The 26,251-nt window shown below is 44.1% G+C and overlaps 10 non-coding genes and 1 pseudogene across 10 annotated transcripts; 1 reads left to right on the top strand and 10 right to left on the bottom strand.

The window, feature by feature from the left end:
• Nucleotides 1–1,908: 1,908 nt before the first annotated feature.
• LOC109775168 (uncharacterized) lies at nt 1,909–21,384 on the top strand (annotated as a pseudogene).
• On the bottom strand, nt 4,832–4,903 carry TRNAQ-UUG (transfer RNA glutamine (anticodon UUG)). The gene has a single exon. It is a non-coding gene; the product is annotated as a tRNA-Gln (tRNA).
• Nucleotides 5,841–5,912, bottom strand: TRNAQ-UUG (transfer RNA glutamine (anticodon UUG)). Its single transcript has one exon. It is a non-coding gene; the product is annotated as a tRNA-Gln (tRNA).
• Nucleotides 9,545–9,616, bottom strand: TRNAQ-UUG (transfer RNA glutamine (anticodon UUG)). Its single transcript has one exon. It is a non-coding gene; the product is annotated as a tRNA-Gln (tRNA).
• TRNAQ-UUG (transfer RNA glutamine (anticodon UUG)) lies at nt 10,897–10,968 on the bottom strand. Its single transcript has one exon. It is a non-coding gene; the product is annotated as a tRNA-Gln (tRNA).
• Nucleotides 11,792–11,863, bottom strand: TRNAQ-UUG (transfer RNA glutamine (anticodon UUG)). Its single transcript has one exon. It is a non-coding gene; the product is annotated as a tRNA-Gln (tRNA).
• TRNAQ-UUG (transfer RNA glutamine (anticodon UUG)) lies at nt 14,810–14,881 on the bottom strand. The gene has a single exon. It is a non-coding gene; the product is annotated as a tRNA-Gln (tRNA).
• On the bottom strand, nt 15,786–15,857 carry TRNAQ-UUG (transfer RNA glutamine (anticodon UUG)). Its single transcript has one exon. It is a non-coding gene; the product is annotated as a tRNA-Gln (tRNA).
• On the bottom strand, nt 16,807–16,878 carry TRNAQ-UUG (transfer RNA glutamine (anticodon UUG)). The gene has a single exon. It is a non-coding gene; the product is annotated as a tRNA-Gln (tRNA).
• TRNAQ-UUG (transfer RNA glutamine (anticodon UUG)) lies at nt 17,746–17,817 on the bottom strand. Its single transcript has one exon. It is a non-coding gene; the product is annotated as a tRNA-Gln (tRNA).
• Nucleotides 18,792–18,863, bottom strand: TRNAQ-UUG (transfer RNA glutamine (anticodon UUG)). The gene has a single exon. It is a non-coding gene; the product is annotated as a tRNA-Gln (tRNA).
• Nucleotides 21,385–26,251: the final 4,867 nt, after the last annotated feature.

Below are 26,251 nucleotides of genomic sequence, written 5' to 3'. Positions count from 1 at the left end.
CAATTGTATCCTTTTCAATAAGTAAGAGTGTCGAACCCAACGAGGAGCAGAAGGAAATGACAAGTGGTTTTCAGCAAGGTAATGTCTGCAAGTGCTGAAATTGTAAGTAGCAGAGTAGTTTGATAGCAAGATAATTTGTAACGAGCAAGTAATGGTAACGGTAACAAAAGTGCAACAAGGTAGCCCAATCCTTTTTAGGCAAAGGACAGGCCAAAACGGTCTCTTATAATAAGCAAAGCGTTTTTGAGGGTACACGGGAATTTCATCTAGTCACTTTCATCATGTTCGATTCGTGTTCGCTACTTTGATAATTTGATATGTGGGTGGACCGGTGCTTAGGTGTTGTTCTTACTTGAACAAACCTCCTACTTATGATTAACCCCCTCGCAAGCATCCGCAACTACGAGACAAGTATTAAGAATAAATTCTAACCATAACATTAAACTTTTGGATCCAATCGGTCCCTTACGGAATAGCGCATAAACTAGGGTTTAAGCTTCTGTCACTCTCGCAACCCATCATCTAATAACTACTCCACAATGCATTCCCTTAGGCCCAAATATGGTGAAGTGTCATGTAGTCGACGTTCAGATGACACCACTAAGGGAATCACAACATATATACTATCAAAATATCGAACACTTATCAAGTTCACATGATTACTTGCAACATGATTTCTCCCGTGACCTCAAGAACAAAAGTAACTACTCACAAATGATAATCATGCTCAAGATCAGAGGGGTATTAAATAGCATATTGGATCTGAACATATAATCTTCCACCAAATAAACCATATAGTAATCAACTACAAGATGTAATCAACACTACTAGTCATCCACAAGCACCAATCTATAGTTTCGGTACAAAGATTGAACACAAGAGATGAACTAGGGTTTGAGAGGAGATGGTGTTGTTGAAGACATTGATGGAGATCCCCCCCCCCCAAAAAAAGGGAGAGTTGTTGGTGATGATGATGACGATGATTTCCCCCTCCGGGAGGGAAGTTCCCCCGGCGGAATCGCTCCGCTGGAGGGCAAAAGTGCTCCTGTCCAAGTTCCGCCTCGAGACGGCGGCGCTCTGTCCCGAAAGTCCTCTCCTTATTTTTTTTCTAGGTCAAAATGACTTATATACCAGAAGATGGGCACCAGAGGTGGGCTGGGCTGAGCACAACCCACGAGGCCCAGGCGCGCCCTGGTGTCTTCTGCTCACCAGGTTGCCCCCCTCCGGTGGTTATTTTGCTCCAGTATTTCTTATTTATTCCATAAAAAATCCTCGTGAAGTTTCAGCTCATTTGGAGTTTTGCAGAATAGGTAGCCTGACGTAGCTTTTTCAGGTCCAGATTTCCAGCTGCCGGAAATCTCCCTCTTTGTGTGTACCTTGCATATTATGAGAAAAAAGGCATTAGAATTACTCCAAAAAGCATTATTATGCATACAAACATTATAAATAACAATAGGTAAACATGATGCAAAATGGACGTATCAAGGACACGAGTTTTCAAAATTGTTTCAATACTCTTGGTGCTGAGAAGATTTAGGCGTGACCTCGGTACTGGGAGAGTCTCTAGGGCTACTGCCATATCTAGTATCGTTGCATTTTTTAAAGTATGAGGTAGACAAGTTTGCGAAGTTTCGGTTATGTGTTGATGGGTTGTTACAATGGAGCAGTAGTGTGATATTAAGTTGCTTTTATTTATGTAGTTTCGCTCCTTGTATCAATTATGCCAAATTGCATAATCAAGATTTTAGAACATCATAGGTGCGAATTCAAGTAGTACACCTAGGTCCTTTGTTATGGTATTCGAGTGACTTCGATGTCAAGTGTTGATTTCATATCTTTCTAAATAGTGTTCTCATATTTTCTATGGGAGTGCCAATCCTTTTGATCAACCAATTGTTCTTCAACGATGTGCTTCTATTTGAGATAGTTCTAATCCTCTTCATCGTTTGCAAGACCAGTCCTCAGCTTTTCAACCGTTATTCTTTTCATCCGTCTGGAGCATTAACTTTTCCCCACCCTCTCACCTTCTTTTTCTTCAAGAAGTTAGAGATGATCAAGTCATGTGTTCTTTTCTTCACGTTAACCCTCTTCATCCTTTTTCATTCAACTCTGCCTACCTTAAAAATAATATTTGTCTGCCTATTTTTTGACACCAAATCAATATGCTCGACGTTACTCACGGGCAATTTCTTTTCCTCTTTTTCTTCTAGATCGAATTATGTTCGTTTCAGATTTCGAAGGATCGGAAAGCAACAAGCAGGCGGTCCAATCCAAGCGGCCGACGAAGAGGAGAGGGGGCTAGCCGGCTAGCGTGTGGACGGGTGGGGCTCTCGGCTCGCCACGCCGCCCCCATGCCGCCGCCCCGTCGCGCCGCGGGCGACACGAGCGCCTTCTTCGTGGCGACGCTGGTGCCATGGGCCGTGTCGGTGGGGTTCGAGATCGGCGCCCGGGGCCGCCGCGAGCTGGTGGCCCGTGGCCGCCGGCTGCGCCTTCTTCCAGGCCGCCAACACCGCCGCCGTCTCCCGCGACCCGCTCTTCGTCAACACTGCCGTCTCGCTCCTCCACTCCTCCCTCACCTCCGCCTCAGGTCCGGCCTCCCCCCCCCCCCCCCCCCCCCCCCCCCCCTTCCCGAACCCCGCATTCGTTCCGTGCTTTGAGTAGAAGAAAGCGTACGCCTAGTTGACCTCCAGCGATTCACGAATTTGGGGATAGAGAGGGCACATCATGAGTTAAACTCGTTGACGCTCGATGCAATCTATTCGGCCCTGGACAAAAGGGAGCAGCATGAGCTATGCACTATTAGTGTTAGTCTTGTTAGTTACTGCGGCACTGCTTCCTTGTGCTGTTGAAAATTGTCTCCATTTGAGCTTTGATTGGTTGAAATTGTGCAAGATTTCTCAGAGACCATACTGCTTGCTACCTTGCTGTTTATGGAGGTTGTATAGTTCCAGTTTCCAAGTAAATGTGGCAACCATGCAATGGCCTTGCGTGCAAATACTTCCATGTATTTTCATACGAAATTGTCAACCCTTCAAAGAGTGGTAATGGTATAACGTGTGTTTAGAGGAGTTCACTAGTTGGGTGGCTAATATCTCTATTTTGTCTGCTAGTTGGGCGGCAAATGAGCACCTAGTGCCTAAACGCCAATTAGGTGGGCCTAGGAGGGATAAATTGGCTACCAGGAAGGGTGTCATCTAGTGCCTGGTGGCCCTCTAGGTGGACTAGGTGGATGACTTTTAGAACACTACCTTTCTCACAACATTACTTTTCATGTACTTATTGCCAGTAAATCTGTCGCACATAATTGACAATGGCTAAGAAAAAAAAGATAGAAATGGAATTTTATGTCCTAGATGGTTGGATATGTGCCATTAGATTTAGAGGTGCTGTTCTTTATCTCAAGATAGTTAGGAAGTTGTAGGGCCTTCCCTCTGCAGTATGTAAAATTGCTGACCCTTCTTTTAAATGTAATGGCTCGTAGGTGTAATGGATATTCTCGAAAGCTTACTCTGTCTTTTTTTGGTTAATTTTTATCTCTTCAGTATGTTCCATCGATGCTGCAATATGTTATTTAATTCTTATTAGGCTTGTTGATCGACTTTATTTCACTCCTATCTCGATTTGCAGTTATCTTTGTTCTCTTGTGCCAAGGGTGTACCAAGGGCCTTGAGAACATGTTTCAGCATGAAGAATTAGTTGATAGCAGTTGGATTGCAGCAAATTCTGCTAAGTGCTTTTCATGTGGCTACTTTGCTTATGACCAATTGGATACGCTCCGCTACCGGCTATACAGTGGATGGATTCCTGGAATTCTAATGCTTCACCTTTTTCTGCTCATTTGCTTTACGCTGGCTCTGTATCGGAATGAGACAATCAACTACCTGATTCTCACTCTTCTGTGCGAGGTACATATATATCTTCTCATATTTCCTGGCATTTTATTTTGTTGACAAAGTTGGTTTACTTGGTCACTTCATATAGTTTTGTCTTATCATTTGCCATGGGGTTACTGTTTACCCAGTTTTCATTTGAGGAATAAGTGTGTATACTCCTCAAGAGAATCCTTTCCTTGCACTTATAAGTTGCATTGCACCTAAATTGTGACCAACAGACCATCTTAGTGGCCTTTGATGTAAATCAGTAAACTAGCATTGCTTTCCAACTCAGGATTGCGAGCTGCTGGCACAAGCATGTCCATAGCCGGTAGATGGCCACATTAATAAGTTGCAGCCCAAACTTTATTGAAGTAAATGAGGATACAAAGAGAACGTACCGAAGACCTTACACTTTATCAATTCATCACAATTTAGAACAAATAAATATGGTCAGTCCATTCCGTATGACCTTGTGAGATTAACTGTTTTGATTGCCCAGCTGGGCTTTGAACCAGTGGCCATTGCAGTTCCTTCTTCAAGTTCACTAACATTGCTAGAATACAATATTTGGAGGTCTTGCACAGGTCGACGCATCACATTGCTAGAATAGAATATTAATGAGGCATTGATGTCTCATTTTAAGAACATCGGTATCAAAATAAGTAGTTCAGTTCCACTGTAATCAGTGGGCAAGGTGTACATTTGGTTGCAGCAACTAATCTGAAGTTGGTAGGTATACACTTTTCTTTCACTTGTGAGTATTTGTACTATGGAAGGTCTGGGTACATTGTACCAAGGAAATACGAAATGTCAGCAAAAGTAGGAGTACATTCTACCCTGGAAGCACTAATTTCAGCTAAAAAATTGTGAGTTGATATTTTACCCAATACTAAATTTCAGAAAAAAAGTTGACTACATTGTACCATTGGAAATACTAAAATGTCAGTTAAAAAAGTAGGTCTCGCCGGGATTTGAACCCAGGTTGCCAGATTCAAAGTCTGGAGTGCTAACCACTACACTACGAAACCATTTGTTGAGTGTGGTACACTGATTGTTATATTTCTGTCATGTGGTTTACAGCCAGAATATTTGCCTTAACTTGATGGTTCCTGTTAATTTTCCTTCCCTTTTTTTGGACTTATTCCATTTGCCACTTGGCAGCTAAATGGAGCGAGGAACACCTGACGACTACCTTCTTTTTCCAATAAATTTTAGCCGAAGGCTCCATACTTCCATAGCGTGGTTATTGAGCTGCTATTAGGATTTTCTAGGTGTTTAGTGTTTGTTTGGTGTTTTTTCTCTTCTTCATCATTAAGCTTCAAGGATATATATTATGCACTTAAGAACACACAACATACGAGAGGAGATGCATTGGGAGAACCATTGGATAACAAAATTTATCTAGCTTCATCATGATTAGTCAGTAGTGGGTTTTCCACAATTTGTTCTATGGACCTTAAGAAATAAGCACATGGAAAAATACTGTTACTATTGGCAGTTTTAGCACCACCCTCGTCGTGGTAGGGTCGCCCTTTTTACGCATCTCAGATATCTCACTTCTGTGGATCAGTTCAGTTCAGCCTTCACTGTAAGCACGCGGAAGGGGTACATTTGGTTGCAACGTCCAGCGACTAATCTGAAGTTAGTAATATAGGTACTGGATGTGCCTTTCTTGATAGTTTACTGTAAATTTTGTCAAGGTTATAGTCACACCAATGTAAATCAGAAGACAAGAGGTATGTTTCAAGTGCTATTAGCCTCTAGACTGAGTATTTGTACCATGGAAGGTCTTGATACATTGTACAAGGGAAATACTAAATGTCAGCAAAAATAAATGTATATTCTACCTGGAAACATTAAATGTCAGCAAAAATTTCAAGTCAATATTTTTTCCTGAATACCATATGTCATAAAAAATGTGAGTACATTGTACCATGGAAATACTAAAATGCCAGCTAAAAAAGTAGGTCTCGCCGGGATTTGAACCCAGGTCGCCAGATTCAAAGTCTGGAGTGCTAACCACTACACTACGAAACCATTTGTTGAGTGTGATGCACTGATGGTTATATTTATGTAATTTGGGTTACAGACAAAATATTGTTTCTTTGCTCGATGATTCCTGTTAACTTTCCTTCTCTTTTTCCGGACTTGCTTCTGTTTGGCACTTGGCAGCTAAATGGAGAAAGGAATATCCGACGAAGAGGAGAGGAGGGGCTAGCCGGCTTGCGTGTGGACAGGTGCGGCCCTCGGCTCGCCATGACGGAAGACGGGATGCCGCCCCGTCACGCCGGCGTGGGTGACACGAGCACCTTCTTCGCTGTGACACTAGTGCTGTGGGCCATGTCGGTGGGGTTTTAGATTGGCGTGTGGGGCCATCGTGAGCTGGCGGCCGTGGCCGCCGGCTTCGCCTTCTTCCAGGCCGCCAACACGGCCGTCCGCCGCTCTTCGTCAACACCGCTTCCCGCTCCTCCACTCCCCCCTCACTTCGGCCTCAGGTCTGGCCCCTCTCTCTGTTTCACCCCCTCTCCGAATCCTCACATTTCGCCCTGTAGCTTTTCCCATACATGCGCTTTGGGTTAATCGACTAGAAGAAAGCGTATGGCAGTTGACTTCAAGCATTTTGCGAATTTGAGGATAGATAGGGTGCGGCAGATTAATCAGTTGGTAAACTTGTTGATGCTTGATGGAATTTGTTCGACCCTGGAGTCCTGGACAAAAGGGAGCAGCATGAGTTATTTACTCAGAGTTAGTCTTGTTAGTTACTGCGATACTGCTTCCTTGTGCTGTCGAGAATTGTCTCCATTTGAGCTTTGATTGGTTGAAATTGTGCAAGATTTCTCAAAGCCCATATTGCTTGCTAGTTTATAGCATGTTCGGCTTCTAGAGGTTGTCTGGTTCCAACTTCCAAGTAATGTGGCAACCATGCAATGGCCTTGCGTGCAGATACTTCCATGTTTTTCATACAAAATTGCCAACCCTTCAAAAGAATGGTAATGGTATAAAGTGTGTGTAGAGGTTGGACGGCAAATATCTCCATTTTGTCTTCTAGTTGGGCCTAGTGCCTAAACACCAATTAGGTGGATCTAGGAGGGACAAATTGGCTAGCAGTAAGGGTGCCACCTAGTGCCTGGGGGCCCTCTAGGTGCACTAGGTGCCTGACTTTTAGAGCACTACCTTTCTCACAACATTACTTCTCATGTACCACCACTTTGCAGGTACTCACTCTGTCTCAAAATGTAAGACGTTTTTTGATACAAAGGGAGTATCAAAAAACATCTTATATTTTGTGACAGAGGGAGTACTTATTACCAGTAAATCTGTCGCACAGAATTGACAACGATTAAGCAAAAGGATAGAAATGGAAATTTTATGTCCTAGACGGTCGGATATGTGCCATTAGATTTAGAGGTGCTGTTCTTTCTCTCAAGATAGTTAGGAAGTTGTAGAACCTTCCCTCTGCAGTATGTAAAATTGTTGATCCTTCTTTTAAATGGATGACTCGTAGGTGTACTGCATATTCTCGAAAGCTTACTATGTCTCTTTTTGGTAAACATTTATCTCTCTTGTTTGTTCCATTGATGCTGCCATATGTTATTAATTCTTAGGCTTGTTGATCGACTTTATCTCACTCCTATCTCGATTTGCAGTTATCTTTGTTCTGTTGTGCCAATGGCGTACAAGGGCCATGAGAACATGTTTCAACATGAAGAATTAGTTGGTAGCAGTTGGATTGGAGCATATTCTGCTCTGTGCTTTTCGTGTGGCCACGTTGCTTATGGCCAATTGGATATGCTCCGCTACCGACTATACAGTGGATGGATTCCTGGAATTCTGCTGCATCACCTTATTCTGCTCATTTGCTTTACGCTAGCTCTGCATCGGAATGTGACAATCAACTACTTAATTTTCACTCTTCTATGCGAGGTACATATGTCTCTTCTCATATCTTCTGGCATTTAATTTTGTTGAAAAAGTTGGTTTACTTGGTCACTTCAAATAGTTTTTTGTGTTATCATTTGCCATGGGGCTATTATTTACCCAGTTGTCATTTGAGGAATAGGTGTGTACTCAAGAGAGAATCCTTTTCTTGCACTTATAAATTGTGTTGCACCTAAATTGTGACCAATAGACCATCTTAGTGGTCTGTGATGTAAATCAGTACACTAGCATTGCCTTTCCAACTCAGGATTGCGAGCTGCTGTCACAAGCATGTCCATAGTCGGTAGATGGCCACATTAATAAGTTGTAGCCCAAACTTTATTGCAGTAAACCTTTTGCAAATGATAATACAAAGAGAACGTACAGAAGACCTTTCACTTTATCAGTACAATCATGGATTACGAGTCGAACGACTAGTCTAGGCTAGTCGCTCGACTAGTCTACGAGTCGCACTCCAGCTGTCGACTCCTTTTCTCGTGTAGACTACAAATACGAGTCGAGCCGTCGAAGGACTAATCGACGACTAGTCTGGACTAGTCGTGCATCTTGAGTCGTTCGACTAAAAAAAAATCCAGGCTTGCTCCAGAGAGAGCTGCCTCAGCTGGGATGAGGCGCCGCCAGCACCCACTGGCCTGCCACTGCCGCCGCCACCCACCGCTGGGATGGCGGATGGCGCAGCCAAGTGCGGCAGCCGGGCGGAGCTCGTGCTCAGGCGGCGGCCATGGCCGTGACCCGTAGGCGCGCGCGGCCTTGAGACGAGAGAGGAGGAAGAGAGAGAGAGAGGGGAGAGGAAAGGAGGAGGCATGGCGGTGGTCGGCGGGCTCGCCGGCGGAAGGCGGCAGGAGGCGCGGGTCGCGTGCTCTGTGCGTGATGGCGCTGGCGGCGGCGATTGGGTAGATCGAGAGCTAGGGTTCCAGTGGTTGGGGGACTAAGTAGGCTGGCCACTTGGGCCAAATGGGCCAGCTGGTGGGGGGGGGGGGGGGGCGTGCTGCACGGTGCTGGGCTGGGCTGGGCCTGACAAGTGTTGACTAGCACTGCTGGTTTTATTATGTATATACTGTAATGTGCTGTACAGTTTACTACATACTACTACGTACTACTACTAGGTATTAGTAGTTGAGTACTACAGTACTATGTCGACTAGTCTAGCACTAGTCTAAGACTAGTCCGATTAGTCTATGAGTCTCAACCTCGTCACGACTCGTCGACTCGTAATCCTTGAGTACAATTTGAAACAAATGACATGGTAGGTCCATTCAGTATGACCTTGAAGGCTAACTGTTTTGATTGCCCAGCTGGGATTTAAACCACTCGATAGTGGCCATTGCAGTTCCTTCTTCGTGTTCACTAACATTGCTAGAATACAATATTTTGAGGTCTTGCACGGGTCAGCGCATCACATCGCTAGAATTGAATATTACTGAGGCAATCATGTCTTGCTTTAAGAACACGGTATCGAAATAATTAGTTCAGTTCAGTCTCCACCGTAATCAGTGGGTAGGTGTACATTTGGAGTATACACTTTTCTTTCACTTGCGAGTATTTGTATGGTCTGCGTATATTTTACCAAGGAAATACTAATCAGCAAAAATAGGAGTACATTCTACCCTAGAAACACTAAATGTCAACTGAAAAATCACGAGTAGATATATTTTCCTGAATACAAAAAGGCGGAAAAAAACTGCGAGTACATTGTACCATGGGAATACTAAAATGTCAGCTAAATAAGTAGGTCTCGCCGGGATTCGAACCCAGGTCGCCAGATTCAAAGTCTGGAGTGCTAACCACTACACTACGAAACCATTTATTGAGTGTGGTACACTGATGGTTATATTTCTGTCATTTGGCTTACATCCAAAATATTATTTTCCTTTACTCGATGGCTCCTGTTAAATTTCCTTCTCTTTTTTTTACATGTAGCAATTAATATCCGACAAATAACTTATTTTATTTATTTTTTTCAATTCATTTTAGCCAAAGGCTCAATTGCATGGGTATGATAATTTTGTCTCATTGAGCTGCTATAAGGATTTACTAGGTTTTTAGTGTTTGTTTGGTGTTCTTTATTACGCTTGAAGGATATATATTATGCACTTAAGAACACACAACGTATGAGAGAAGATGCATTGGGACAAAAATTGGATAACAAAATGTATAAAGCTTCAACATGATTAGCCAGTGGTGGATTTTCCACAACTTGTTCTATAGCATCTAAAAAAATAAGCACATGGCAAAAGCATTGTTACTATTAGCACCATCCTCGTCGTGGATCTTACCGCTCTCTGACTATCCTAGGATCAAATCTGCGTTCAACTTGTCCGCGCCTTTGACAATTTCACAACAGAGGTAATGCCGACTTACCAACTACTATGTTGTAGCCCAAACTTTGTTGCAGTAAACCTGTTTCCGGAACGATGATACATAGAGAACATAGAGAAGACATTAACCTTTATCCTTACAAGTAATGTGGTCAGCATTCAATATGACCTTGAAGGCTAATTGTTTTGATTGTCCATCTTGGCTTTCGATCACTCGTTATTGGCCATTGCAGTTTCTTCGTCATGTCCACGCACATTGCTAGAATACAAGATTTGGAGTTTTTGTACATTTCTGCATCACATTGCTAGAACAAAATATTAATGAGGCATTGATGTCCCATTTTAAGAACAAGGGTATAAGCATCTATTGAAACAAGTAGTTCAGTTCAGTCTCGACCGTAAGCAGTCGGGAAGTGGTACATTTGGTTGCAGCGTCTAATCTGAAGTTAGCAAGTATAGGTAATGTCCCTTTCTTGATAGTGTACTGTAAATTTTGGTGAGGTTATAGTCATACCAATGTAAATCATAAGGCAGAGATACGTTTCAAGTGTTATTAGCCTCTAACCTGAGTATCTGTACCATGGATGGTCTGGGTACATTGTACCAGGGAAATATTAAATATCAGCAAAAATAGGAGTACATTCTACCCTGGAAACACTAAATGTCAGCTAAAAAATTGCGAGTCAATATTTTCTCAAATACTAAATGCCACAAAAAATGTGAGTATATTGTACCATGGAAAACTAAATTGCAGCTAAAAAAGTAGGTCTCGCCGGGATTTGAACCCAGGTCGCCAGATTCAAAGTCTGGAGTGCTAACCACTACACTACGAAACCATTTGTTGAGTGTGATCCACCAATCGTTATATTTGTTTCATTTGGCTTACAGACAAAATATTGTCTCTTTAGGCGATGCTTAATGTTAAATTTCCTTCTGTCTTTTTGTACTTCCTTCCGGTTGCCACTTGGCAGCTAAATGGAGCAAGGCATATCTGATGAATGACTTATTTTATTTTATTTTATTTTCAATAATTTTTTTTCAATAAATTTTAGCCAAGGGCTCGATTGCGTGAGTACGGTCTTTTTTGTCTCTTTGGGTTGCTATAAGGGTTTTCTAGGTGTTTGATGTACGATAATTTGGAAAAAGTAATGTGGTCGGTCCATTCAGTATGACCTTGAAGGTTAACTGTTTTGATGGCCCAGCTGGGCCTTAAACCACTCGATGATGGCCATTGCAGTTCCTTCTTCATGTTCACTAACATTGCTAGAATACAATATTTTGAGTTCTTGCACGGGTCGGCGCATCACATTGCTAGACTATAGAATATCAATGAGGCATCCATGTCTCATTTTAAGAACGGTACCGAAAGAAGTAGTTCAGTTCAGTCTCCACCGTAATAAGTGGGGAAGGTGTACATTAGGTTGCAGCAACTAATCGGAAGTTAGTAGGTATACACTTCTCTTTCACTTGTGAGTATTTGTATGTTACCTTCTACCAAGGAAATACTAAATGTCAGCAAAAATAGGAGTACATTCTACCCCGGAACACTAAATGTCAGCTGGAAAATCGTTAGTCGATATTTTTTCCGAATACTAAATGTCCAGAAAAAAATGTGAGTGCATTGTACCATGGAAATACTTAAATGTCAGCTAAAAAAGTAGGTCTCGCCGGGATTCGAACCCAGGTCGCCAGATTCAAAGTCTGGAGTGCTAACCACTACACTACGAAACCATTTGTCGAGTGGTGTACACTGCTGGTTATATTTCTGTCATTTGGCATACAGCTAGAATATTTTCCTTTACTTGATGGTTCCTGTTAAATTTCCTTCCCTTTTTTTGGACTTACTTCCATTTTCCACTTGGCAGCTAAATGTATCCGACAAATACCTTATTTTATTTTTTCAATTTATTTTAGCCAAAAGCTCCATTGTGTGGGTACGATAATTTTGTCTCATTGAGCTGCTATTAGGTGTTAAGTGTTTGTATGGTGTTTTTCTCTTCTTATTAAGCTTCAATATATATATCATGCACTTAAGAACACACAACATATGAGAGGAGATGCATTGGGACAACCATTGGATAACAAAATGTATATAGCTTCAACATGATTAGCCAATAGTGGATTTTCCACAACTTATTCTATAGCACCTTAAAACATAAGCACATGGCAAAGGCATTGTTTGTATTAGCACCATTGTCGTCGTGGTTGAGTCGCCCTTAATGTCTCCGATATCTCACTTCTATGGTCAGTAGTTGTAACCATATCCCCCCCTGCACCTCTTCCATCTAGCTCATTGCCTGCCGCTATCATCTCATCTTACCGCTCTGACCATCCTAGGACTGAATCTGCGCTTAACTGGTCCACCCCCTTCATCAATTTTACGACAGAGGTAATTCCGACCTAGCAACTAAGTTGTAGCCCAAACTTTATTGCAGTAAACCTGTTGCCGGAATGATGATACATGGAGAACATAGTGAAGACATTTCCTATCCTTAGTTCCTTACAATTTGGAACACGTGTTCGGCATTCAGTATGACCTTGAAGGTTAATTGTTTTGATTGTCCATCTTGGCTTTCAACCACTAACTATTGGCCTTTGCAGTTCGTTTTTCATGTTCACACACATCGCTAGAATACAAGATTTTGAGCTCTTGTACGTATCTGCATCACATTGCTAGAATAGAATGTTAATGAGGCATTGATGTCCCATTTTAAGAAAAAGGGTATGAGCATCTATTGAAATAAGTAGTTCAGTTCAGTTTCCACCATAAGAGCATCTCCAATAGATGGTCCAAATGTAAAAATAACTAACTTTTGGACCGTCTGGGGCAAAAAACGCTGTTCCAACAGACGGTCCATATGCAAAAAAATTTGGACCGCGGCCTCCTCGTGATGTAAAATGCAACACCTCGCGATGCAAATATACATCACGAGATGCATCTGGTCCAAAACCAGCCGCCGCCCGCGAACGCCCAACCGCCACTTCATTTCCGTTCCCGCCCGCCCGCGACCTCCCGCCCGTCCGCCGCCGCCCCGCCGCCTCCACACCCCGCCGCACGCCGCCTGCATCAGATCCGGCGCCGCCCCGCCCCCCGCCGCTGTTTCCACGCCGCCCCGCCCCCCGCCGCTGTTTCCACACCGCCCCGCCCCGCCGCCCGCCGCTGTTTCCACGCCGCCCCGCCGCCCGCCCGCCGCGAATCCGGCCCCGCCGCCCGCCGCTGTTTCCACGCCGCCCGCCCGCCCCGCAGCCCCCCGACCGCCGCCCCGCAGCTCCGCCACTGCCCCGCCCGCCGACCGCCGACCCGCAGCTCCGCCCCGCATGCCGTCGCCGCCCCGCTGATCCACCCCGCCCGGCTCCGTCCGCCACCGCCCCGCCCGCCACCGCCGCCCCGCAGCACCGCCCCGCCTGGCTCCGTCCGCCACCGCCCCGGCCGCATGCGCTCTAGATGGCGCCGAAGAAGACGCCGAAGGGCAAGTCAGGCTTCTTCGGCGTGAGGTAGAAGCCCTCCGGCAACTGGGGTGTGGAGTTCTCTGGCGCCGGAAGGCGTTGGTGGATCGGCACGTACCCCTCCGCCCACGAGGCCGCGTGTGCCTACGACGTGGCGGTGTGGCGTGCCGAGAGGCCTCGGTCGCACCTCAACTTTCCAGAGATCGAGAGTCGGGCGGTAGCGGAGATGCTTGTGCCGCAGGGCATCAACATGAAGGAGATCACGACGAAGAAGAAGAAGAAGATGAAGAAGCCGTCGGTTGTCGTTAGTGCTGGCGAGACCGATGAGGAGGCGATGGCGAGGTTTGCTCGGGAGCATCCGGAGTACGTCCAGGCCGAGCTGGAGTACTACTGGAAGCGTGAGGCGGAGCAGAAGAAGAAGGGGCCGAAGAAGGAGGATGAGGCCGGTCCCTCGACGGTGATCCCCATCGAGTCCTCTTCCGAGGAGGACTGGGCAGACTTCGAGGAGGAGGAGGAGGAGGAGGGGTGCGACGACCCAACGAAGGAGGAGTTCTGGGAGCAGTTCCGTAGCTCCGATGAGGAGTAGTTTATCTAGCAGTTTGAATAAGTAGTAGTTGAAGTTGATGTATGAAACTATGTTGAATTTGATGTTTGAACTATGTTGAATGGACTAGTAGTATGTCGTTTTTACATCTTCATTTTGGACCATCTATTGGAGTTGCTCTTTTGGACCATCAATTTGGACCATCTGTTGGAGATGAGCTTTTTTCGGAGCTCCAAAACGCACTTTTTGGCGGTCCAAATTTTACATCTCCGGTTTTGGACCGCCAAATTTTGGACCATCTATTGGAGATGCTCTAAGCAGTGGGGAAGTGGCACATTTGGTTGCAGTGTCTAATCTGAAGTTAGCAAGCATAGGCACTGAATGCTCCTTTCTAGATAGTGTACTGTAAATTTTGGCGAGGTTATAGTCACACCAATGTAAATCAGAAGACAGAGTATGTTTCAAGTGTTATTAGCCTCTAGACTGAGTATTTGTACCATGGAAGCTCTGAGTACATTGTATACCAGGGAAGTACTAAATGTCAGCAAAAATAGGAGTACGTTCTACCCTGGAAGCACGAAATGTCAGCTAAAAATTGTGAGTCAATATTTTTCCCAACTACTAAATGTCATAAAAAATGTGAGTATATTGTACCATGGAAACACTAAAAGGCCAGCTCAAAAAGTAGGTCTCGCCGGGATTCGAACCCAGGTCGCCAGATTCAAAGTCTGGAGTGCTAACCACTACACTACGAAACCATTTGTTGAGTGTGACTCACTGATGGTCATATTTCTGTCATTTGGCTTGCAGACAAAATATTTTTTCTTTACTCGACGCTTACCCTTAAATTTCCTTCTGTTTTTTTGGATTTGCTTCCGGTTGCCACTTGGCAGCTAAATGGAACAAGGAATATCCAATGAATGACTTATTTCTCTTTCCTTTTCAATTCATTTTAGCCAAAGGCTCCATTGCGTGGGTATGATCATTTTGTGTCATTGAGTTGCTATTAGGCTTTACCAGGTATGAGGTACAATAAGTTGGAAAAAGTAATATGGTCGATACATTCTGTGTGGCCTTGAAGGATAATTGTTTTGATTGCCAGATGTGCTTTCAACCACTCACTAGTGGCCATTGCAGTTCCTTCTTCATGTTCAATCACATTGCTAGAATACAATATTTTGAGTTTTGGAACGGGACTGCAACACATTGCTAGAATAGAAAATTAATAAGCCATTGATTTTCCATCTTAAGAAAATGAGTATACACATCTATGGAAATAAGTAGTTCAGTTCGGCCTTCACCATAAGAAGTGGGCGGGATACGTTTGGTTGCAGTGATTAACCTGAAGTTTGTGGCTATAGGTCCTGACTGCCTTTATTGATAGTGTACTGTAAATTCTGGCAAGGTTGTAGTCATACCAATTTAAATCAGAAGACGGGTGTTTTAAGTGATATTAGCCTCTAGACTGAGTATTTGTACCATGGAAGGTCTGGGTACATTGTACCAGGGAAATACTAAATATCGGGAGTGGTACATTCTACCGTGGAAACACTAAATTTCAGAAAGAAAAACTGTGAGCCGATATTTTTCCCCAATACTAAATGTCATAAAAAAATGTGAGTACATTGTACATGGAAATACTAAAATGCCAGCTAAAAAAGTAGGTCTCGCAGGGATTCGAACCCAGGTCGCCAGATTCAAAGTCTGGAGTGCTAACCACTACACTACGAAACCAATTGATGGGTTTGATCCACCGATGATTATATTTCTGTCATTTAGCTTACAGACGAAATATTGTTTCTTTACTCGATGCTTCCTGTTAAATTTCCTTCTGCCTTGTTGGACTAGTTCTGATCGCTACTTGGCAGTTAAATGGAGCAAGGAATACCCGATGAATGACTTATTTTCTCTTCTCTTTTCAATTCATTTAGCTAAATACTTCATTGCATGGGTATGTCATTTTCTCTCGTTGATTGCTATAGGATTTACTAGGTGTTTGAGGTATGATAATTTGGAACAAGTTATAGTTGGTCCATTCAGTATGACCTTGAGGGATAATTGTTTTGATTGGCCAGCTGTGCTTTCAACCACTCGCTAGTGGCCATTGCAGTTCCTTCTTCATGCTCATTTTGACTGTACGGGTCTGCATCACATTGCTAGAATAGAATATTAGTGAGGCATTGATGTCCCATTTTAAGAACAAGGGTACGCACATCTAGGGAAATAAGTAGTTCAGTTCAGTCTCCAGCGCAAGTAGTTGGGAAGGGGTACGTTCGGTTGCAGCTACTAATCTGCAGTTAGTAACTACAGGTACTGAATTTGCCTTGATAAAAGGGCAGCTCGGTGCACATAGCTCCCGCTTGCGCAGGGTTCGGGGAATTTGCCTTTCTTGATAGTGAAATGTAAATTTTGGCGAGGTTATAGTCACACCAATGTAAATCAGAAGACAGAGGTATGTTTCAAGTGTTATTAGCCTCTAGGCTGTGAGTATTTGTACCATGGAAGCTCTGAGTACATTGTACCAGGGAAATACTAAATGTCAGCAAAAATAGGAGTACATTCTACACTGGAAACAATAAATGCCAGCAAAATTTGAGAGTCAATATTTTTCCCAAATACTAAATGTCATAAAAAAAAGTGAGTACATTGGACCATGGAAACATACAATGCCAGCTAAAAAAGTAGGTCTCGCCGGGATTCGAACCCAGGTCGCCAGATTCAAAGTCTGGAGTGCTAACCACTACACTACGAAACCATTTGTTGAGTGTGACTCACTGATGGTTATATTTCTGTCATTTGGTTTGCAGACAAAATATTGTTCCTTTACTCGATGCTTCCTCTTAAATTTCCTTCTGTTTTTTTGAATTTGCTTCCGGTTGCCACTTGTTAGCTAAATGGAGCAAGAAATATCCAGTGAATGGCTTATTTCTCTTCTCTTTTCAATTCATTTTAGCCAAAGGCTCCATTGCGTGGGTACGATCATTTTGTGTCAGTGAGTTGCTATTAGGATTTACTAGGTGTATGCGGTACAATAATTTGGAAAAAGTAGTATGGTTGATACATTCTATATGGCCTTGAAGATAATTGTTTTGATTGCCAGATGTGCTTTCAACCACTCACTAGTGGCCATTGCAGTTCCTTCTTCATGTTCAATCACATTGCTAGAATACAATATTTTGAGTTCTTGTATGGGTCTGCAACACATTGCTAGAATAAAATACTAATAAGCCATTGATGTTCCGTCTTAAGAACATGGGTATGCGCATCTATCTATGGGAATAAGTAGTTCAGTTGGGTCTCCACCATAAGAGTGGGGAAGGAATACGTTCGGTTGCAGTGACCAATCTGAAGTTTGTGGCTATAGGTACTGAATGTGCCTTTATTGATAGTGTATTGTAAGGTTATGTTGACACCAATATAAATCAGAAGATAGGGATGTTTTAAGTGTTATTGGTCTCTAGACTGAGTATTTGTACCATGGAAGGTTTGGGTACATTCTACCGTGGAAACACTAAATGTCAGCAAAAAAAATTGTGAGCCGATATGTTTCCCCAATACTAAATGTCATAAACAAATGTGAGTACATTATACATGGAAATACTAAAATGCCAGGTAAAAAAGTAGGTCTCGCCGGGATTCAAACCCAGGTCGCTAGATTCAAAGTCTGGAGTGCTAACCACTATACTACGAAACCATTTGTTGAGTGTGATCCACTGATGGTTATATATCTGTCATTTGGGTTACAGACAAAATATTGTTTCCTTACTCAATGCTTCCTGTTAAATTTCCTTCTGCCTTTTTGGACTAGTTCCGGTTGCCACTTGGCAGCTAAATGGAGCAAGGAATATCCAATGAGTGACTTATTTTCTCTTTTCTTTTCAATTCATTTTAGCTAAATACTTAATTGCATGGGTACGTCATTTTGTCTCGTTGATTGCTATAGGATTTACTAGGTGTCCGAGGTATGATAATTTGGAACAAGTAATAGTCGGTCCATTCAGTATGACCTTGAAGGATAATTGTTTTGATTGGCCAGGTGTGCTTTCAACTACTCGTTAGTGGCCATTGCAGTTCCTTCTTCATGCTCACTCACATTGCTAGAATACAAGATTTTGAGTATGGGTCTGTGTCACACTGCTAGAATAGAATATTAATGAGGCATTGATGTCCCATTTTAAGAACAAGGGTACGCGCATCTAGGGAAATAAGTAGTTCAGTTCAGTCTCCAGCGTAAGTAGCGGGGAAGGGGTACATTCGGTTGCAACTACTAATCCGAAGTTAGTGACTATAGGTACTGAATTTGCCTTTCTTGATAAAAGGGCAGCTCGGTGCATGTAACTCCTGCTTGCGCAGGGTCCAGGGAATTTGCCTTTCTTGATAGTGAAATGTAAGTTTTGGCGAGGCTATAGTCACACCAATGTAAATCAGAAGACAGAGGTATGTTTCAAGTGTTATTAGCCCCTAAACTGTGAGTATCTGTACCATGGATGGTCTGGGTACATTGTACCAGGGAAATACTAAATGTCGGCAAAAATAGGAGTACATTCTACCCTGGAAACACTAAATGTCAGCTAAAATATTGTGAGCAATATTTTTCTGCAGTAGTAAATGCCATAAACATGTGAGTACATTCTACCATGGAAAAACTAAAATGCCAGCTAAAAAAGTAGGTCTCGCCGGGATTCGAACCCAGGTCGCCAGATTCAAAGTCTGGAGTGCTAACCACTACACTACGAAACCATTTGTTGAGTGTGACCCACTGGTGATTATATATCTGTCATTTGGCTTACAGACAAAATATTGTTTCTTTACATGCTTATTAAATGTCCTACTGTCTTTTTGGACTTGCTTCTGGTTGCCACTTGGCAGCTAATTGGCGCAAGGAATATCCGATGAATGACTTATTTTCTTTTTTCTTTTCATTTTATTTTAGCCAAAGGCTCCATTGCGTGGGTACGATCTTTTTGTCTCATTGGGTTGCTATTAGGATTTACTAGGTGTTTGAGGTACGTTAATTTGGAAAAAAGTAATGTGGTTGATCCATTCAGTATGACCTTGAAAGATTATTGTGTTGATGGGCCAGCTGTACTTTCGACCACTCGCTAGTCACGCTGTAAGTGGGACGACCTGCGGGCGTCCCATGTGACGCCGCATCTACCCACATAATTTATGTGGGATTAAGTAGGCTACCCACATAATTTATGCGGGACTACGCGGCAGCTGCCGCATACCCACTTACTCCACAGCGATGTGAACAGCAGTTGCAAGCTAGTCGCAGTACAGAAGAGTGTCCATAGGCTATAACTTGAGTAGTATAAAGATGCACCGCCGGTGAGCTCTCCTGCCTGCTATGACTTATACTCTGCTGGTCCTAACTTTCCTCTTGTCAGACTCCAACTATCACCAGGACTACTTATCCATGTACTAATGGTAGATGACTTATGCACTAGGATTTTAACTGAACAAATCTATTCTGCAGGATAACATGGGAAGCCCTAATTGAATAGTGAGGAATAACATGGGAATAATTACTGCTATACTGTCTGCCTTCAGTTCTAGGCCATGCCGTGGTTTCATACTGACAGACACAACTTAGTTTCGAGGATACAACTCACATCTGACATGATTGATCCTTTTCTTCTATTCACGCTCTCACATGCGGAGGTAGACGGTGGCCCAGTGGAGGCCATGGCGGAGGTAATGGCGGCGCAGGCCATGGCAGAGGTAGACGCCAGCGCTGCAGCAGCCATGGTGGCGTTAGATGGCAACACTGCGACGGCCAACCCGGAGGTAGAAGGCGGCGCTGCGGCAGCCATGGTGGAGCATTGGAGCTGGACCGAAGCGTTGCGGCCAGATCTACACGGCTGCATCATTGTCGCGGCTGTGAAAAGTGGGTTCCACGCGAGCGCCCGCCGAACAGCCCACATATCCCACATCTTTGGGCGCTCAACCCGTGGGTGTCCATGCACACACATTATGTGGGCTTGGACATGGGCACCACGGACAGCCGACATCCACATTCAGCCTGACTCGCTAGTGGCCATTGCAGTTGCTTCTTCATGTTCACTCACATTGCTAGAATAGAATATTAATGTGGCATTGATGTCTCTTTTTAAGAACTAGGGTATACGGCTATACGCATCTATGGAAATAGGTAGTTCAGTTCAATCTCCACCGTAAGCAGTGGCGAAGGGGTACATTTGGTTGGAGCTACTAATCTGAAGTTAGTAACTGTAGGTCCTGAATGTGCCTTTTTGAAAGTGTAGAATATTTTGAGTTCTTGCACAGTGGCTCCTTCAGTCTGAAGTTAATAACTGTAGTTTTCTTTCAGTGCACCGCTCCTAAATCCTAATGTCTGATATAGATACTTTGGTATTTCAGACCACGTACGAGAATCTCCGTCAGGTGGTAGGCCTAACTTCTATGATCAAGGATGTCTGAGTAACTTTCTAGAAGTCTTCTGCACCAAGGTACAGGCTTCCAAGCACAAGTTCCAGACATACATACAAGAGGAAGTGAGAGCTCCACTAGCCAACCGTGTCGGGGAGGTAGAAGATGAACCAGCTGGTGCTCGCCATGCAAAAGTGGAAGATGACCGGATACTGGTGTTGATCTTACGAAGATCTCATTCTCACGTCGATATGATTATGAAGACATTGATATTGAAACGGGGGGCAGTGGCAGCGATGAGATGGAAGGGACAGCCGATGGATGGGACAGCCTTCGTTTCTAGACATACAGCGAATACAGATGGACAGGTTCCGGTAGTTAAGAGAAGTGGTATGACACTAGAGTCGGGGCCGAAGACACTAGTATGACACTTGAGTCAGGGCCGAAGAACTGCGAAATTGCATATCTCATTGTTAGGCATAAGAAGTGTGTCAGCTTTAAAACACGCACTGCCATCTCGTAGAGAAGCTCTCAGTAGTCAGTGCATGATCAGATAGATGCCGGTGATATTTTTTTGTGGATAGCTAAGCTGATGAGCTGATTAATTCAGACCAAATCTGGAGAGGCATGAACAAAATGCCTTTCATGCTTCTTGAACTGAACTGCTTCCATCAGTGCTTTCCACCATTTTGTGTCCGCAGTTCTTTTTTAATGAATTGGTGCGGCACCCTACCTCGTCTGGATTTTTTGGGTGCTATTTTGTTTCGGATAGATGCTACCAATATGGATAGCTAAGCTGATGACAGGAACTGAATGCTGCTTCCATGGGTGTTTTCCACCAATTTGTTCATGGGTGTCTCATTTGGGTTTCTTTTTGCTAGTCTTATGATGATGTTTGTATGATTCATTTTGTGACTCGATGATGTGGAATACTTATGATGCGACCTGTAATTCCCCTGCCCCTGCTTTCAGGTTCTCCCGTGTTCATTTCAGTCACTGCTCAGCATGAATTATCACCCAATCTCCATTGCATCCTTCCGACTTCCCAAAGGCATTCAAATTTGACTCTGATGCAGATCTCACTCGTACAACATTGGTCCTGAATATTGTTACTGCTGAATTTACATTCTCACATCGTGTCACAAAAGTGGTCAGGCCATGAAGCATTTTCTACCTCAACTGACCACATACAGAGATCATACTATTTGTTGGGTTGTGCTGCCGACATGAACTTCATTCATGTCGCGATCGGCGCCAGATGCATATCCGTGGTTGACTGCTGATCGTGTCTCCGTCAGCGTTCCTGGCTGGGCTTCTGGATTCGGAACTCTGCGCTGGACGTTGCGTCCCAGACTCCCAGTACATTCCAGACTCTGAAGACCTCAAAATCGTCCGCTCTGAACTGAGTGGATTTGCATGGTCCAGCGAAAATCCGGTGTTGTATGGTCTCAGCATTTTCATGGTCGTCTGCAGTTTTGTGCAAGGGTTTTGGCCTTATCAGGCGAACGCGTGGCTGTAGTCTTAAAAAAGGGGCCTCCGATCGCTTGCAGTTGACGTTCAGCGCTGAAACCTAACTCACGAGTCGTCCCGGTGTATGAGGTGTATGGCCTTGAGGACCCATGATGTCTGTCGTTACATCCGGATATCATACTGGTGTTAGCTTATTCTGTCGACTCTAGCAATAGTTGTGCCTGACCGCTGATTGGGGCGCTGTTTTACCGGGCACCAGCCTTCCGCTTTCAGTGTTATGTCAACGTTCCTGGTTGGCCACAGATTCAGAATTCTGCTTTGGACCTTATGTTTCAGTCAGTAGACGCCAACGTTCCCGGAGACCTCAGAATTGTCTGCTCTGAACTTAGTAGACCTACATGGTCCGGAGAAAATGCGGCGTTGCATGGTCTCAGCATTTTCCTGGCTATCTGCAGCGCAATTTTCTCCCCGGCGTTTTGCCTCTGACCTTGGCGATATCTTCGTGACGCTACCGAACAAGCAGCAATGCGCGCCCGGAAACAAAACCATTTCCCGCCCCTAGGTTTCGAGCCCGACGACGGCGACTCACGATGCCTCCGACGACGACGACGACGACGGGAGAGCTCCCAGCGCGCGCCGTGGCCGTGCCAGGGTCTCAGAGCGGCAGGCAGCTTTGACCCCCGCCCGTGACCCGGGTGTGAACTGGCTAACCCGTCGTCCTCCATCACTCATCAGTCGCCTCTCAAGTTGCAGTGATCATCCACCGCCCTTTTACCCGTCGCTTGTCTCGCTGCGCCGTTTCACGCGCTTGGGTCAGCCGTGACCCCTGCTGGGCCGTTGACAACCGCACCACGCCGATGGACGACGGTGGTGGTGGCGGCCTGGGTAGCATGCCATTGGCCGGGAAGATGCCATTTGACGGCGGTGATGAGCGTGAGCGTGAGCGCGATCGCCGGTCTTCGCAGGTCGGTTTCCATGCATGCTCTCCGTCCCCGGTCCGCTTTCAGGCAATCTTCGCTTGATCGGACGTCTCCAACTTGCACCTAGCTTTCCATAGGGTTTAGGATTAGTGACTAGCTAGCTGATGGCTGCGGCTTCGTCATGCGTGCCGACTCGTGTCCTCGAGAGGGGGGTAAAATCGACTAGCAACAAACCATGTCCTTTCACCACGCCTAGATCAGCAATTTAACAGACAAAATTTGTATTTATTTATTTTACGTGAAAGCTTTCGATCATATGCCATATTTTAAATGGTACTATCTATTTTTGTGGTGTATTATATTGGCACATTTTAACATTTTTTTAGTATGTATACAACTTTATAGCAAAATGATATGTAAGACGTATTACTATTAGTTCGGTTTTTATGGACAACATATAGTATGTCATGTGCAAAAAATTTTGGCAAATGTTTATGTTATACTTCCTCCATTCTTTTATATAAGGTGTATTGTTTTTTGATAAAATTCCAGAATGTAAGGTGCATTTCTTCTAATTCCTCATAATTCCCTTGTTAGCCCTTCAGAAAAAGGGAAAGTATCTCTCTCCTGATTGTCTGTATCTCTCCTTGTAGCAAAAGAAGAAAACTATCTCTCTGTCGATTGCATGTATCTCATACTTTCCTCGACTAATTGATTTACTTGCCACTAACAAATAGATTTGCCAAGGGTAATTTCGTCCTAACAGGTCTATAATTATGTGCCTTGGTAACCGTACCGCAAATAATACACCTTACATAAAGGAACGGAGGGAGTAACATGTAATATTAAGCTAAATAAACTGTGGTTGGATAGTTACGAGGACAATGGTATACCTTGCCCATCAGAGTTCAAGTCACAGACTTAGACATTGGTGCTCGCATTTTTTTGGATTTATATCAGCCTTCCGGCGATGTGCATTCAGTGGGAGGAGATGTTCCCGTCGACTACGAAGTCGTTTGTGGCGACTTCTTCAATCTCAAAATAATGTGCCGGCTCAGTCTCTCGGAGGTGCTCATGAAGGTAGGGTTTGTGTACGTGCGTTCATAGGGGTGAGTCTGTGCCGCCATAGTCCTGCCCTGCTTCCACTTTTGTTTCCTAAATCATGTCAGTCATGCCTTAAAACTAGGGGCATATTAGCACCATGATTTTGTTTACTCCTGCCGCCATCTGTCTTAAAATATAATGCACAATGTATTTCCTTTATGATCAAACTCTGCAAAGTTTGATCAAATTTATAGAAAAGTGTGTTAACATTTTGGTATTTTAGATATTGACAACTAGATTCATGGATATGTTTGAAACATAGTATCAAGTACTAGTAACTGGATGTTCGAGGCCACTGCAAGCCAGCTCGCGGAAGCAGAAGCTCCAAGCCGGCGCGATGTTCAGCAACTCGCCGCTCTAACCCAGCTCGCCGAGGAGTGGCGAGTTGCTCCAGGCTGGCATGCCGGGGAGCACGACTGTCGTGGCTGCCATGGACGACGCCGTGTCGTACGCTCCTCCCGTGCCTGCGATCGTGCCATTCGTCGTCAACATTCGCGTAATCGAGCCTTGCTGGCGGAGAAAGAAGTTGGTTTTGCGGAGATCGACAAGGCGGCGGCCAGCAAGTCCGCGCCCGCTGCCATCATCAAGGAGAAATAGAACATGGGAGGGCACCACCACTTGGGTCCCATGAAGGCCACCGTCGAGGTGACGCCGGCATACACAACCAATGTCTTGCCCGGTCACAGGCCACTGTCGTCCCCCGCCCAAAAAACTAACCTTGATCCGCATTTCACGGAAGTAGAGGGCACCCTTCCCCTCCGGCTGAAGCATATCCCGGTGGTGCCACTCCAATGAGCGGCGCTGCCGAACAAGGGGAAGTGAGCCGCCCTTTGCGCTGAAACATATACTCTCACGGCAGTCCGACGAGCAGGCTACCGGACATGAGGAACACAATGAAGATCCGCCACGGCAGGCCGTAGACTAGTCAAGGGTATCCGTGTTGTGGGAATGGATATCCGCTGGCGCCGACAATAGACTGGTTTTAACTTTAGTTTGTTATAGTTTTTAGTTAAAAATATCCAAAATGTAATGAATTTCATCCAGTTTATATGAAATACGCCATGTTTGTATGAATTTCATCCATTTAGTTCAAACAACAGTCGAAATGTATGTGAACGACGTTGGATGGACGGCTCTCATATTCGTGTCGGCGGATTGATCCTTTTATTATCCGTGGACGGATGTCAAGTAAATTTACGGTTCAGCATTGAAGATGCCCTTATATGTGAGATCGTCAAAACATCCACTGAAATAATAATTTCTCCCAACGGAACACCGTAGAATCTCTAGTGTTAATGTTGAGTAGGTTCTCGCGCACCATCATTTATTGATAACACTCCCACCGGTTTGAGTTAATGCAAGAAACTGAACCTGTTCATATTGCGGATCACATACATCGAATGATTATTCCTACAGCCGTGCGTTGATCAAACTAGCTTGGCATATGCATTGACCACGGAGTAGGCGACGGCGCTAGCTGGGCGGCGCTGCAGGTCAGATCGGTTGACCATCATTTGAAGCCGTATGTTGTCGTAGAGCTTAACCACTGCCTAATTAGCTAACTAATTAAGTATCTAGACACATGAACATGGTCATGCTGGTTAAATACCTAAGGTCACATGGACATGATCAACAAAAAAACGATATCTATGCAGGTAGTGGATATGTTATTATTTATTGCCGTGCGAATAAAATTTTATCATTTGTTTGTTAACATGTTGTACCTCCTCCCGTCAAAAAAAAAAAACCTTGTTGTACTTCATACATGTTTATCCATAACAGAGTACAGAGTAAATTTTACTTCGTCAATGTCAAGATTCACAGGTTCAACATCTTGAAGGTGCTCATAGAGGTATGATGTGTGTGCGCATTTATAGGGGTATGTATCTATATAATTTCAATTTGTATATGTTTGTAGCTTACTGCGTATATGTGAACTTATATGTTTGTACGGTGTTTCTCAAAAAAAATATCTAAGAACTACTATAAGACAAACAATTTTCTCATAAAACCGTTAAATCATCTATGTTTTTTTGAGTTAATTTTATCAGTAAGCTCGTTGCTTCATTTTCACACCTTGACCTGGCCTTCCATGCCCGTGCTACGCATGGTCGGGTATAGAGGCAATTATTAGGATTTATGTTCAATTCTTTTACAAGAACTGAATTCAACTTGAAATTTGATGATTTTTTGTTCATGATTTTTTGTTGTTGTAAAACTGAGGCACTGTGTTTAAAAATATTT

This window comes from Aegilops tauschii, chromosome 3, assembly GCF_002575655.3.
Source record: "Aegilops tauschii subsp. strangulata cultivar AL8/78 chromosome 3, Aet v6.0, whole genome shotgun sequence".
NCBI lineage: Eukaryota > Viridiplantae > Streptophyta > Magnoliopsida > Poales > Poaceae > Aegilops > Aegilops tauschii.
This window is presented reverse-complemented; position numbering and strand designations above follow the sequence as displayed.